Raw genomic sequence first — 13969 nt, 5'->3', positions numbered from 1 at the left:
AGCAGCAGCCACATCCCATCGGACCAAGCCGCGCGCGTGCGTGCCGTGCGTGGAGGAGGACGCGGAGCAGCGTTGAGCCAGTCCAACACCTGTGTGTTATGTTTTATCGGCGCGCCCACTTTAAAAAAATGGCCATTGTTAAAATGTGTGCACACAAATATTGAAAAATCCAATTTATTGGTGACTATTTGACTTGACTTGCGTGCGGGTTGACAAACTTTGACTTTTCCAAATGGAGGAGGAAGGAGCACACGCGTGCGCTGATGAACATACATAGCCACAGGAGGACAGTGTGGCTGAACGTGACAATGTTGGACAAAGGGTTGAAGGGAAAAAACGTGTGGTAAAAATGACACCCAAGGCTCTAGGTCACAAAATTGAAATTTTGCACGGGGAAAGAAAATCAAAGTTGCAAAGACTCTCAATACTAAAAGAGGGGGTCATTGCCGTGTTAAATGGCGAAACAAGTTCACAGGAGCTAAAGGAGAAATTTAGCAGGTTTATAGCTTTATATCATGAAATCAGAAAAGTGCACGTAACTTTGTTGTCTCTGTTACCAGATGATGAGAGTACTAAACACGAGACATGGTAAAAAGCAAAAATGTTGAATTTTGATGGTTTTATTGAAAAGGTTGACAGGTTGATGTATTTTCAAAATGATGACAATGATGATGATGATGAGTTTGAAAATGAGGGATTTGCAGTTGATGATTTTGAAAATGAAAGTGTACAACCCCACGAAAGCATTTCAAATGTTCCATCTATTGTTTTATCAAAGCCCATTAAATCCACAGTCTCAAACAAAAGCAAAATGTCTTCCACTTCTGCTCGCATAATTGCAGAGGCAGATAAGGCAGCACTTGTCGCCCGTGCTATTGCTTTAAAAGAGATCCATGCATTGGAGGTGCAGGAAGCAGCTCTAAAGAGGAAACAAGATGAGCAGGCAGCAGCTCTAAAGAGGGAACAGGAGGAACAAGCAGAAGCCATAAGAAGGAAAAAGGAGCAAATGGAGTTGGATGCTGAAATAGCAGCCCACAATGCTAAATTGTCCGTCCTCCATGAAGCCAGTGTTTCTGGCAGAAGCCAAAAGTCTGATGGAATGGAGTCCTGATATAGGCAAGGGACAAAACCGAAAAAAGTGCCTACTCAGCTTGTAAAACAACTTCAGCCATCTGTTAAAGCTGCTCCTTCAGAGCTTCATACAGCCAAGAATGCCCCAAACAAGATCCATTCCCAACCTCAACCACACAGCCAATCACTTCGATCATCAACTTTGGATCCTGTGGAAAACCAATCAAGGCCAAATTTACCTCAAGCATCTCAATCATTTCAAGGCAACACAATACCAGGTGAACTCCACACTGTATTACAGAGGCAAAATGAAATGATGGCACTCCTGGTTCATCACAAACCTCGCAATTACTTCCACACAGACAAATTCCGTTTTTTGAAGGTGACCCATTGCAATTTCAGGCTTTCATAAAAGCTTTTGAGTATTGTATAGAGGCAAAAACCAATGATCGTGGTGACTTCTTATATTATCTGAAGCAGTTTACCAAAGGACAGCCCAGAGAGTTGATGCGTAGTTGCCTCTATATGCCTACAGAGAGAGGCTATGCTACAGCAAAACGCCTACTAAGGGAACACTTTGGAAATCCTTCAAAAATAACAGCAGCATACCTGGACAAAATCATGGTTTGGACAAACATCAAGTCTGAGGATGTAAAAAATCTCCAAGCTTTTGCACTGTACTTGCGAGAATGCTCCAATGCCATGGATGAGCTGCAGTAGTTGGACGAGCTCAATATGCCAGCTAGCATGAAGATGCTCATACAAAAGCTTCCTTACAAATTAAAGGACCAGTGGAGAGGAAAAGCAGCCGACATTGTTGACCAACAAAAGTGATGTGCTTGTTTCACAGACATTGTGAAATTTATTGAACAACAGGTCAGAATTGCTTCAGATCCTGTCTTTGGCGACATTCAGGACATCCCTCGAAATAAAACAATAACCAAACCCAAGCCTATACAGCAAAGCAAATCACAGTTCAGAAGGAACAGTTTTGCAACTCATGTGGCAGTTGCCACTAGACCAAAACCGGCTCCACACCTCAATAAATTTGTGCACACCTCCGAGACGAACTCTATTTCCTGTCTTTACTGTAAAAGTGAACATGCATTCGAGCACTGTCCGATACTGGAAAATAAGGCACACAGGGAAAATCTTGACTTTTTAACGGAAAAAGGCCTGTGTTTTGGTTGCCTGTGCACAGGGCACCTGACCAAGAGTTGCGACAGGCGCATCACTTGCTCTTACTGCAACAAGACGCATCCCAAAGTGCTACATATTGACAGGAGACATCTGGAAAGTGGAGAAAATGGTCAACTGCCAAATGTAAAAGCAGATATTTGCACTATATCATCAACCTGTGGCCATACAAGGGCTGGAAACTATTAAATTTTACCTATCCTACCCGTTCAAGTAAAGTGCTCAAAGCGCAGCAAGTTAATCCAGACATATGCTTTCCTGGATCCAGGAAGCACCGGGACCTTCTGTTCTGAACAGTTGGTGAACAGGCTGAACACAGAAGGCCGAAAAACAAAAATCCACTTGCACACCATGGGGCACAGTAAGGCGGTCCCGAGCAGCATTGTAAATTGTCTGAAAATCTCTAAGCTTACTGGTAGTGAGTTTTTTGAGCTTCCTGATGTTTTCACTCAAAGGCAGATGCCTGTGTACACTAACAATCTGATTAGTGAGGCAGAACTTGAAAAGTGGCCTTACCTCCAAGGCATCAAAATGCCTCGGATAACTTCCAACATGGGCCGGTTAATTGGTACCAACGCCTCCAAGTTAATGGAACCACGGGAGGTGATTAACAGCCACGGAGAAGGACCTTATGCTGTCAGAACCCTATTGGATGCATAATGGGAGCCCCACAGTTACTGTTCACCGCACAATCGTTAACAGTTTGGAGGAACTGCTTATGAACCAGTACATGCATGATTTCAATGAGAAGGGTCCCAAAGATCAAGAGGATATGTCAAAAAAAGGAAAGAAGCCCAACATAGAGAAGCCCAGCAGGAAGACACTGAAAAGAAAACGAAGCGCGGATGACAGTGACGATGAACGAGAAGTCAGTCGAATGCGAACAATACGCCAGGCAGTCTCCAAGGCCGTGTTGAAACAGCAGGAAATCCTTCTGGGTGACGGAGGCCGTGAGGATGAAGAGCAGGATGACCCAGAGGAAGCTTACCTGGATCCTGATGAGTCTGGCAGTGATGAAGACTTTGTGGTGGAAGATGACGACGACAGCGACTATGGCAAGTCCAAAAAGAGAAGCAGCAAGAAGGTGATTCGACGAGGGAGAGTGGACAAGAAGGAGAAGAAGTCTCCTAAACCACGATTAAAGGCTACAGTGAACCCCAGCCCAGTGAAAGGCAAGGGCAAAGGTCACACCAGCACCAAGGTGGCGGAGAAGAGTTCCCCGAAAGAGGAGGAAGAAAACGACCCAGAGAGTCCTTTGGGAGAAAAAGAGGAGGAGGAAACTGAAAAGAAAAGCTCTCCTACCCCCAAGGTGACGAAGAAAGCTGATGGCAAGGAGTAGGAAAAGAAGACAGCTACAGTCTACATGTACTGTTGGTAATAGATCACCAGTATTGGATGTGCATAAGGAAATACAGGCTGTGAATGAAGGCATGGAGTAAATTAACTGCATTCTTGCAAAAGGGAACATGAAAACCTAAGAGTGTTTGTTTTGGTATTATGGCTCTATTTTTGTTTTATTTATTTCAAATTAAATTGCTATGTTCATCCCGCCAGTAGCAATTAGGGGCTTGTGTGTTAGAGCCAAATACACTTTCTGTCTGTTTAATTGATGACGTCACTAAATGGGTTGGCTCCAAGGCCAAGTGCCTGTCTATTTAGGGAGGAGTCGGGATCTTGCTCAGGTGTTGCTGGGTAGAGGCGCAACAGTTTTTGATTGTGCCAGGCTAGAATTTGTTTGCTCCCGTTTATTTTCCATTTTTGTACAAAGTGTGTTATATAAATGTGAGTTTATGATATTAAATATTTTTGTTAAACATGGACACAATTGTGTACATCAATTATTAGCCGGTTTCACACGACTGAACTAACTTCATTATATTTGGTAACCAGTAGCAGTAATAGTTTCGGACTTTACCGCTACAGAGTGCTTCGATCGTCTCGTCATAAAGCCCTTGAAGACGCCAACAGCAAAGAGGAGCCGTCCGGAAGACTCAAGCTGGTATCTTGGATTCCATCGACAAGAGGCTGATTTGTTTGGATGGCCGCCTCACACTTGTAGAGGTGCTTAGAAGGCGTTTCACCGCTCATCCGAGTAGGCTTCATCAGTTTGTGCTCAAAGACTTAGATTGGTCAGATCTTGTCCAACTCGGATGAAGCCTACTCAGATGAGCGGCGAAACATCTTCTAAGACAAACCAAACAGTCCAGTTGCGATCGATTGAATGCCCTGAGATCATAATGACCATCTTATGTATTAGCACCCTATCAGAGCTTTAAAATGCGCTTTTGGATCTTAAAAATACCAAAGATGATCTGTGAACATACTGGTGAGGTCAGTAGTAGTCATCTACCTTAGCTCTTTATGGGGTTCAGGGGGAATTGAGATTGATTTATGACCCCAGAAGTAGGCGTTGCCTCAACCTGCCACCTGGTAATGCTACAGTCTCGCGAGAACGTATGTGACACGGGTAAAAAAAACAGTCAAGGGAATCACAAGGCTGTCCAACAATTCTGACTGATTCAAACATCCGCCAAAATTAAACTAAGGCAAAACTAGGCAAACAACATATTAAAATAACACAATCTGAAGGCTCTCGGAGACTATATCAAAGAGTGCTCTGATCGTCTCGTCATAGAGCCCTTGAAAACAGCTATATCGAGGAGCGCTTCGATCGTGTTGTCATAAAGCCCTTGAAGACACTTATATCGAAGAGTGCTTTGATCGTCTCTTCATAAAGCCCTTGAAGACACCAACAGCAAAAAGGAGCCGTCTGGAAGACTCAAGATACCAGCTTCGGATGGAATCTTGGATTCCATCGACAAGAGGCTGATTTGTTTGGATGGCCGCCTCACAGTTGTAGAGTTGCGCTAAGAGAGAATTTGGACTTCGAACAACAACAGGTCGTCTCTCTCACCCAAGAGAACGCTGCTCTACGTGAGTCCGTGAAATCGCTCACCGACAGAGCGGAACAACTCACCCGGGAAAACAAAATCACAAAAGAGACGATACTGGACCTCTATGCGAGAAGCATGAGGGACAATCTGGTCTTTGTGGGAATACCAGAAAAGACAGAGGAAGAACATTGATATTTAGATGTACGCTGGCTGCGTGGTGACGTCAACACGCCCTAGTGCAGTGGTTCCCAACCTTTTTGTAGCTGCGGACCGGTCAACGCTCGCTAAAAATATTCTAAAAATAGCAACAATTTGAAAATCCCTTATAAATATATTTATTGAATAATACTTCAACAGAATATGAATGTAAGTTCATAAACTGGGGAAAAAAATACAACAATGCAATATTCAGTGTTGACAGCTAGATTTTTTTGTGGACATGTTCCATAAATATTGATGTTAAACATTTCTTTTTTGTGAAGAAATGTTTAGAATTAAAAGGCCTACTGAAACCCACTACTACCCACCACGCAGTCTGATTATATATCACTGATGAAATATTAACATTGCAACACATGCCAATACGGCCTTTTCAGTTTACACGGTGATTCCTTGTTTAAAATTCGTGGAGGTGAAACTTTCCAATGGATAAGAGCGCGGTCAGGAGAACATGGATCCCTACCAAATGTCAACCAGCAGGTTTCGGTGAGAAAATTCTGGTTAAAAAGTCAGTTCTTACCGGAGAAAAGCTGAGCTTGGGTCGTCCATAGCTGCCGTCGACTGCCCTGAGACACTGCGCGTCAAGACACCCGTGGAGACACTTTTCCGACTATCAGGTATTATTTAACTCACTAAAACCCTAGTAACACAATAGAAGGATAAGGGATTTCCCAGAATTAACCAAGTAAATGTTTCTAAAAACATCAGAATCCGTCCCAATGCAATCACGTTTTTTTTTTTTTTTTTTTTCTAGTCCGTCGCTATCAATATCCTCAAACACAAATCTTTCATCCTCGCTCAAATTAATGGGGAAATTGTCGTTTTCTCGGTCCGAATACCACTTTTTGTTGGAGGCTCCCATTAAAAACAATGTGAATATGTGAGGAGCCATCAACATGTGACGTCATCGTCTGCGACTTCCGGTAGAGGCAGGGCTTTTCTGTTAGCACCGAAAGTTGCAAACTTTATCGTGGATGTTCTCTACTTAATCCTTTCACCAAAAATATGGCAATATCGCAAAATGATCAAGTATGACACATATAATGGACCTGCTATCCCCGTTTAAATAAGAAAATCTCATTTCAGGAGGCCTTTAAGTACATGAATCCAGATGGATCTGTATTACAATCCCCAAAGAGGGCACATTAAGTTGATGATCACTTCTATGTGTAGAAATCTTTATTTATAATTGAATCACTTGTTTATTTTTCAGCAGGTTTTTAGTTATTTTTATATATTTTTTTCCAAATAGTTCAAGAAAGACCACTACAAATGAACAATAACTTGCACTGTTATATAATTTAACAAATCAGAAACTGATGACATAGTGCTGTATTTTACTTCTTTATCTCTTTTTTTCAACCAAAAATGCTTTGCTCTGATTAGGGGGTACTTGAATTAAAAAAATGTTCACAGGGGGTACATCACTGAAAAAAGGTTGAGAACCACTGCCCTAGAGTTTACGGAGACACGCAAAGAAAATATATCCTTTCAATATCTTGTTAAGCCACGTTGTGTTCATGAATGTCTATCATATGTTCGGTATCAACAAGTGTAGGCAATGTGAAATATGATGTTGATATTTTGAGTGTTGACACTTTTGATTTCAAGGCAGTGACTTGTAAGTTTACAAGAATAACTTAAGTTGTATAGGAACCTGTGTTAGCGTTCATTTGATAGACAGGTTGTCTTAAAAAACAAAAGAAGAGTGATGTGATGTGAAAACGGAAAATAACAGAGCTGATTTGACTTGCTGCGTGTAATGTGGTGAAGAAAATGGCGTTGACTACCTAGGTGACGTCACGTTTTGACGTCATCTCTCCGAGAGTGATAAACAGAAAGGCGTTTAATTCGCCAAAATTCACCCATTTAGAGTTCGGAAATCGGTTAAAAAATATATGGTCATTTTTCTGCACCATCAAGGTATATATTGACGCTTACATAAGTCTGGTGATAATGTTCCCCTTTAACTGTATCCACTCTGCATCCTTTGCACCGGTCGCCCAGGGGGTCCCCACATCTTCAGTCCCTTCCAAGTGTTCCCATTGAGTTTAGTTTTTTCTTGCCCTGATATGGGACCACAGCCGAGGATGTTGTTGTGGCTTGCGCAGCCCTTTGAGACTTTTGTGATTAAGGGCTGTATAAGTAAACTTTGATTGATTTGTAAGGGGGTGTGGTCTGAGTGTGGTCCTGGCGTGCCAAGCCACGCGCACGTCTGCGATTCATTCCAGGTAGATTGTGTTGTAACAAAGAAATGTGCTTGGAATTGTTCATGCCAACACTTTCATACATCTGATGTTTTACTAGCGTATGCCATTTTCTGGATTTGAATGTACGTCCCCTGCCCCAAGTGGAGAAGTTCAAGTACTTACGAGTCTGTTTCAGGGGTGAGGTAAGAGTGGATTGTGAGATCGACAGGCAGATCGGTGCGGCGTCTTCTGTAATGCGGACGCTGTATCGATCCGTTGTGGTGAAGAAGGAGCTGAGCCGGAAGGCAAAGCTCTCAATTTACCGGTCGATCTAAGTTCCCATCCTCACCTATGGTCATGAGCTTTGGGTTATGACCGAAAGTACAAGATCATGGGTACCAGCGACCAAAATTAGTGTCCTCTGCCGGGTGGCGGGGTTTTCCCTTAGAGATAGGGTGAGAAGCTCTGCCGTCCAGGAGGGGCTCAAAATAATGCCGCTGCTCCTCCACATCGAGATGAGCCAGATGAGGTGGTTCGGGCATCTGGTCAGGATGCCACCAGAACGCCATCCGAGGACACGTCCGAGCGGTAGGAGACCACAGGGAAGACCCAGGACAAGTTGGGAAAACTATGTCTCTCGGCTGGCCTGGGAATGCCTCGGGCTGGGGAGAGGGAAGTCTGGGCTTCCTTGCTTAGGCTGCTGCCCCCGCGACCCGACCTCGGATAAGCAGAAGAAGATGGATGGATGGATGGATGAACGTACATCCATATTTAGTAGGAAAGCCACACAACTCTTTGTACATTAGGAAGTAAACCAGGCATTCTGTCATTGGCCAAATATTAAATGTGGTGGAGGAAGTTGGACAGAGTCGGATCTGATTGGCTTAGAAAGTTGGAAATGTTGGAATAAAGCATGCTGATTGGTTCATATCAGCCCGGTGTTGAATATATTGACGGACTATCAGCACTCAAAAGTCCGTCACTGGTGAATTTATAATATGACGTGTTTTCGTAGGCGGGTAAGATGGCAAAAACTGCCCAAAGATGGATAAATATTAGTCATGTTAGGGCAGACCTGGGCAAAGTAAGGCCCGGGGGCCACATGCAATCTGGCCTGCCGGACAGTCCCAAATAATTGTTTTTAGATCTTTAAGATGGAAACTGTTTCTGCCATTATGATGTGCAGTGATGTTTTCTAACGACCGTAAGGTTTGAACTATACAAAGTATTTCAATGGTTTTAATCTGCACTTTTGAATGAAATGCCAGTTACTGTGGTAATCTAATTAGTTACTACAGTCATCTAAATTAGTTACTATGGTAATGTAAGTCACAGCAGCTCAGACGAGGCACCGAGCAGTGTGGGCGGGAAGCGTTTCCACAGACAACAAAGTTCTAAAGGTCAGTGATATATCAGATATATCGGATTGTAGGTGGGTTTGTTTTGTACCCTTCGCGTTGATATTTCACTGTTTGTTGCATTTTTGTTGCATTTCACTGGATTGTAAAATATGTCAATCGAAAGGGGGTGTGACATTCATATTTTGTCAATATTCAGTGTTTTATCGTTCATAGAAAAATGTAAAATTCCATGATGTTTTTATGGTGGTCTGTCCTAAAGTTTTTAGCATTAAATCAGACATTATTGTGAGGTTTTGTATTAGTGTTCCTAAAAATAGATATACCGGCCCCCCGACACATTTTTTTTCTTTAAATGTGGCCCCCGAGTCCAAATAATTGCCAAGGCCTGTGTTAGGGTATATTGAACTGAAAGTGCAATAAAAACATTTTTTTTGTTGTTGCAAGAAGTGAGAAACAGCGCCCTCTGGCGTGAGTGTAAAAGCTAACACCGCCTGGTATTCCCAGGCGGTCTCCCATCCAAGTACTAACCAGGCCCGACCCTGCTTAGCTTCCGAGATCGGGCGTGTTCAGGGTATTATGGCCGTAAGCCAAAAAGGGTAAAGCCAACCTTTTTAAATGAAAGTCTTACAGACAGGGTGGGAGAAGATAACTATTTATTTCAAAGCATGGCGCACATGTCTTTTTTTCTGGCTGTGTGATTGTTGTCTTTCTTTGCCTCCGGAGCTTCAGCGGAAGCTCCCCCTCACTGTGCCCGCACTGATCTCTCATGCTGCGTGGAGATGGCAGGAGAGGTGCCGCTCTCACACTTAGGGACCGTCAATAAATTACCATTTTCTTGAAGAGCCATCCATCCACTTTCTAACTTTTGTCCCGGAAATAGTTTGTTTGAAAATGTATATGTTCTACATTAAAACACTGATTAATCCAAAAGGAGGTCAAATAAATAGTCCTGTACTTTTTTAATATTGTGTTTTTTGATTGATTGATTGATTGATACTTTTATTAGTAGATTGCACAGTTCAGTACATATTCCGTACAATTGACCACTAAATGGTAACACCCGAATAAGTGTTTCAACTTGTTTAAGTCGGGGTCCACGTTAATCAATTCATGGTAATCAATACATGCACACCCACTATTTCCTGATTTTATCATTTGAATCCATTTTTAATGTCAAAAATTATTATTTGTTTCAATAGTCTCCATGTCATGCAACTGAGTAACCAAATTCCTTGCAAAGGCCACCTGAAATGAGATTTTCTTATTCAAACGGGGATAGCAAGTCCATTCTATGTGTCATACTTAATCATTTCGCGATATTGCCATATTTTTGCTGAAGGGATTTAGTAGAGAATATCGAAGATAAAGTTTGCAACTTTTGGTCGCTAATAAAAAAGTCTTGCCTGTACCGTAAGTAGCAGACGATGTGCGCGTGACGTCACCGGTGTGAGGGCTCCTCACATCTGCACATTGATTACAATCATGGCCACCAGCAGCGCGAGCGATTCTGACCGAGAAAGCGACAATTGCCCCATTAATTTGAGCGAGGATGAAAGGTTCGTGGATAAGGAAAGTTAGAGTGAAGCACTAGAAAGAAAAAAAAACAAGTGCAGTGGGAGCGATTCAGATGTTATTAGACACATTTACTAGGATAATTTTGCAAAATCCCTTATCTGCTTATTGTGTTCATAGTGTTTTAGCACTAGAAAGAAAAAAAAACAAGTGCAGTGGGAGCGATTCAGATGTTATTAGACACATTTACTAGGATAATTTTGCAAAATCCCTTATCTGCTTATTGTGTTCATAGTGTTTTAGTGAGATTATAAAGTCATACCTGAAAGTCGGAGGGGTGCGGTGACCGCCAGTGTCTCTGAGGGAATTAAGCCAATGGAGGAGCCAAGATGACAGCTGCTGCAGGAAGACGCTAACTCCGCACAAGTCTCCGGTAAGAGCCGACTTAATATCACAATTTTCTCATCCAAAAACTTGCTGGTTGACATGTGGTAGAGAAACATGTTCGCTAAAGCTTCACAACAAACAAAGAAACACTGGCAGTGTTTCGGTTGCTAAAGGCAGCTGCAATCCACCGCTTTCCACCAACAGCATTGTTCTTTATAGTCTGCATTATTAATTGAACAAATTGCAAAAGATTCAGCAACACAGATGTCCTAAATACTGTGTAATTATGTGATGAAAGAGACGACTTTTAGCCGTAAGTGGTGCTGGGCTAAAAATGTCCGCTCAACCAGTAACGTCACAAACATAAGTCATCAGACGCGTCATCAGTTCCGCGTCATCATTCCGCGACGTTTTCAACAAGAAATTTAAAATCACAATTCAGTATTGGCATGTGTTGCAATGTTAATATTTCATCATTGATATATAAACTATCAGACTGCGTGGTCGGTAGTAGTGGGTTTCAGTAGGCCTTTAATATTAGTCGTGCTACCACAAAACAACAATCAAAAGTTTTTTGGTAAAACAAAAATTACAGCACAGTTGCATTAATTTTATTGTAAAAACTGTGGTGGTATTTTTGCAGTTACAGTAATATGCTGTGAAAATAACACTGAATTTTACTGTAAGATTCTGGCAACTGAGCTCCTAATTTTTTGTATTAAAAAACAGTTGTAGTACTTTTGTAGTTACAGTAATATGCTGTGAAAATAACACAGAATTTTACTGTAAAATTCTGGCAACTAAGCAGAATAACAGTGGTACTGTTATTCTGTTTACAATAATATGCTATAAAAACAATGTAAAATTTAGCTATCTACATCATTTATTTTACAGTGTATATTTGAAAATAGGATTTAGGTACAAAAACATTTTGATATTAAAAATACTTGTTGGGGTTAGTGCAGGCCTGGGCAATTATTTTGAGTCTGGGGCCAAATTCAGAGAAAAAAATGTGTCTGGGGGCCGGTTGATCTATTTTTAGGAAAACTAATACAAAACCTCACAATAAAGTCTGATTGAATGCTAAAAATGTTATGACAGACCGCCTTAAAAACGGAATGGATTTTTTTTTTCTACGAACGATAAAACCTTGAATATTGAAAACATATGAACGGCACATCTCCTCTCGGTCGAAATATTTTACAATCAAGCCAAATACAACAAAAATGCAACCAACACACACAAATACTGTATGAACGTGAAGGGTAAAAAAACAAAAAAAAAACATATACAATCTGATACAGTATATGCGATATATCACTAAGCTTTAGAACTTTCTTGTAAAAATCTCCCTGACACTGTACTGTGACGTAGATTACCATAGTAACTAGTAGGGTTGTACGGTATACGGGTATTATTATAGTACCGCGATACAAATGAATTATATTTGGTACCATACCGCCTCAGAAAAGTACCATCCACCACACCCTAAGATTTTTTGTTAAAATAAAGCCAATAATGCAATTTTTTCTACTCCCTTTATTTAGAAAGGCCTTCGCCGGACTGGCAGGAGGGAGAAGGTCCAAGCCTGCTGTGGGCTGGCACCGTACAAACCTGGCTTTTTAAGTCCTCCACGAATTGTGCGGTCCGGAACTTAGGCTGTGCGTCGCCGACAGAGGTTCTTGTGAGGTCCCAGTCTGGCTCGAAGATCCTGTTGGGAACTCGCATGGCTGCCGTTTTGTGACCCCAAGATGCAGGAACCAGGAGAGCGAAGAGAAGGTAAGATGAGTTTTAATCTCATACAACAGAAAATTAAGCAGTCTTGCATACAAACATTCCAAACATAGAGTGGTCTTCGAGCACTGAGGGGTGCTCGACTGAAACATGAATAGACATATTCTGATTGGCCGCAGGTGTGGACCAGGTGCCAAACAACAGGTGAGTGAACAAAGACAGTGCTCAGCGGAACAAGCATGAAGTGGAAACCAAAATACAACTTTTGTACAACTCGACATGCTGAGGAGTGTGCAACATTTTTTTTTTAAGAAATCTTTTCTTGCGGCCCAGACTCTGGGTCCTGTGGCCCCCGGGTAAATTGAGTTTGAGACCCCTGGACTACGTAGTCTTGCTTCCATGCATTTTGTTGTTTTGCTTGTGCTAGCATTTCTTGTGCACTATCTTTTGTGTTCTTGACTGTTAAATTCAGTTTTTACCTGCATCCAACTTGGCGGTCAAGACCGACGGAACACGGAAGTCATTTATCTGGTAAACAGTAAAAGAAGATGAATGGATGTTGTCATTATCATTAAAAATAGTGCATTGCTGCCTCTTGGTGGCTTAATTGTTGTCCAAAATAAAAGGTCAAGTGTCCATAAAGCAGGCCTGGGCAATTATTTTGAGTCGGGGGCCAAATTCGGAGAAAAAAATGGGTCTTGGGGCCAGTAGATCTATTTTTAGGAACACTAATACTAAACCTCACAATAATGTCTGATTGAATGTTAAAACGTTTTGACTGACCGCCTTAAAAAACGGAATGGAATATTATTTTTTTTTACTGAATGAGACACCCAGAATGTACATGAAAATAAAGAATGTGGGATTTACAATATTAACTATTAACGATAAAACACTGAATATTGACAACGTACGAATGTCACCTACCCTCTCCATCGACATATTTTATAATCGGCTGAACGCAACAAAAATGCAACAAAAAGCGAAGGGTAAAAAAACAAAAACAAAAACAAAAAACACCAACAGTCTTATATATCTGATGTATCACTAAGCTTTAGCTTTGTTGTAAAAACCTCCTTCCAAGTCTGTCCCTGACACCCACATTTCAGTAGGAGGGGCCGTTAGGAACATTATTCAGAATTACCTCTCACATACACTACTGAAATGCTCTCACGTAAACAACTTAAATCTTTTTCTCTCACACACACTACCGAAACACTCTTATACACATTTCAGTAGTGTGTATAAGAGTGTTTCAGTAGTGTGTGTGAGAGGTAATTCTGTATAATGTCCCTAATGGCCCCTCATAGGAAATGCTCCCCAACCACACTGCTTGGTGCTTGGTTTGAGCTGCTGTGACTTAGATTACCATCCATCCATCCATTTTCTACCGCTTATTCCCTGT

The 13969-nt window shown here is 41.7% G+C and overlaps 2 pseudogenes; one reads left to right on the top strand and one right to left on the bottom strand.

Annotated features, from left to right (window-relative positions):
• Window positions 1-2920: 2920 nt before the first annotated feature.
• LOC133559277 (nuclear ubiquitous casein and cyclin-dependent kinase substrate 1-like) lies at window positions 2921-5139 on the top strand (annotated as a pseudogene).
• A 4271-nt stretch (window positions 5140-9410) lies between these two features.
• LOC133563053 (5S ribosomal RNA) lies at window positions 9411-9519 on the bottom strand (annotated as a pseudogene).
• Between the last annotated feature and the right edge of the window lie 4450 nt (window positions 9520-13969).

This window comes from Nerophis ophidion, linkage group LG01 (assembly GCF_033978795.1).
Source record: "Nerophis ophidion isolate RoL-2023_Sa linkage group LG01, RoL_Noph_v1.0, whole genome shotgun sequence".
Taxonomy (NCBI): Eukaryota; Metazoa; Chordata; class Actinopteri; order Syngnathiformes; family Syngnathidae; genus Nerophis; species Nerophis ophidion.
This window is presented reverse-complemented; position numbering and strand designations above follow the sequence as displayed.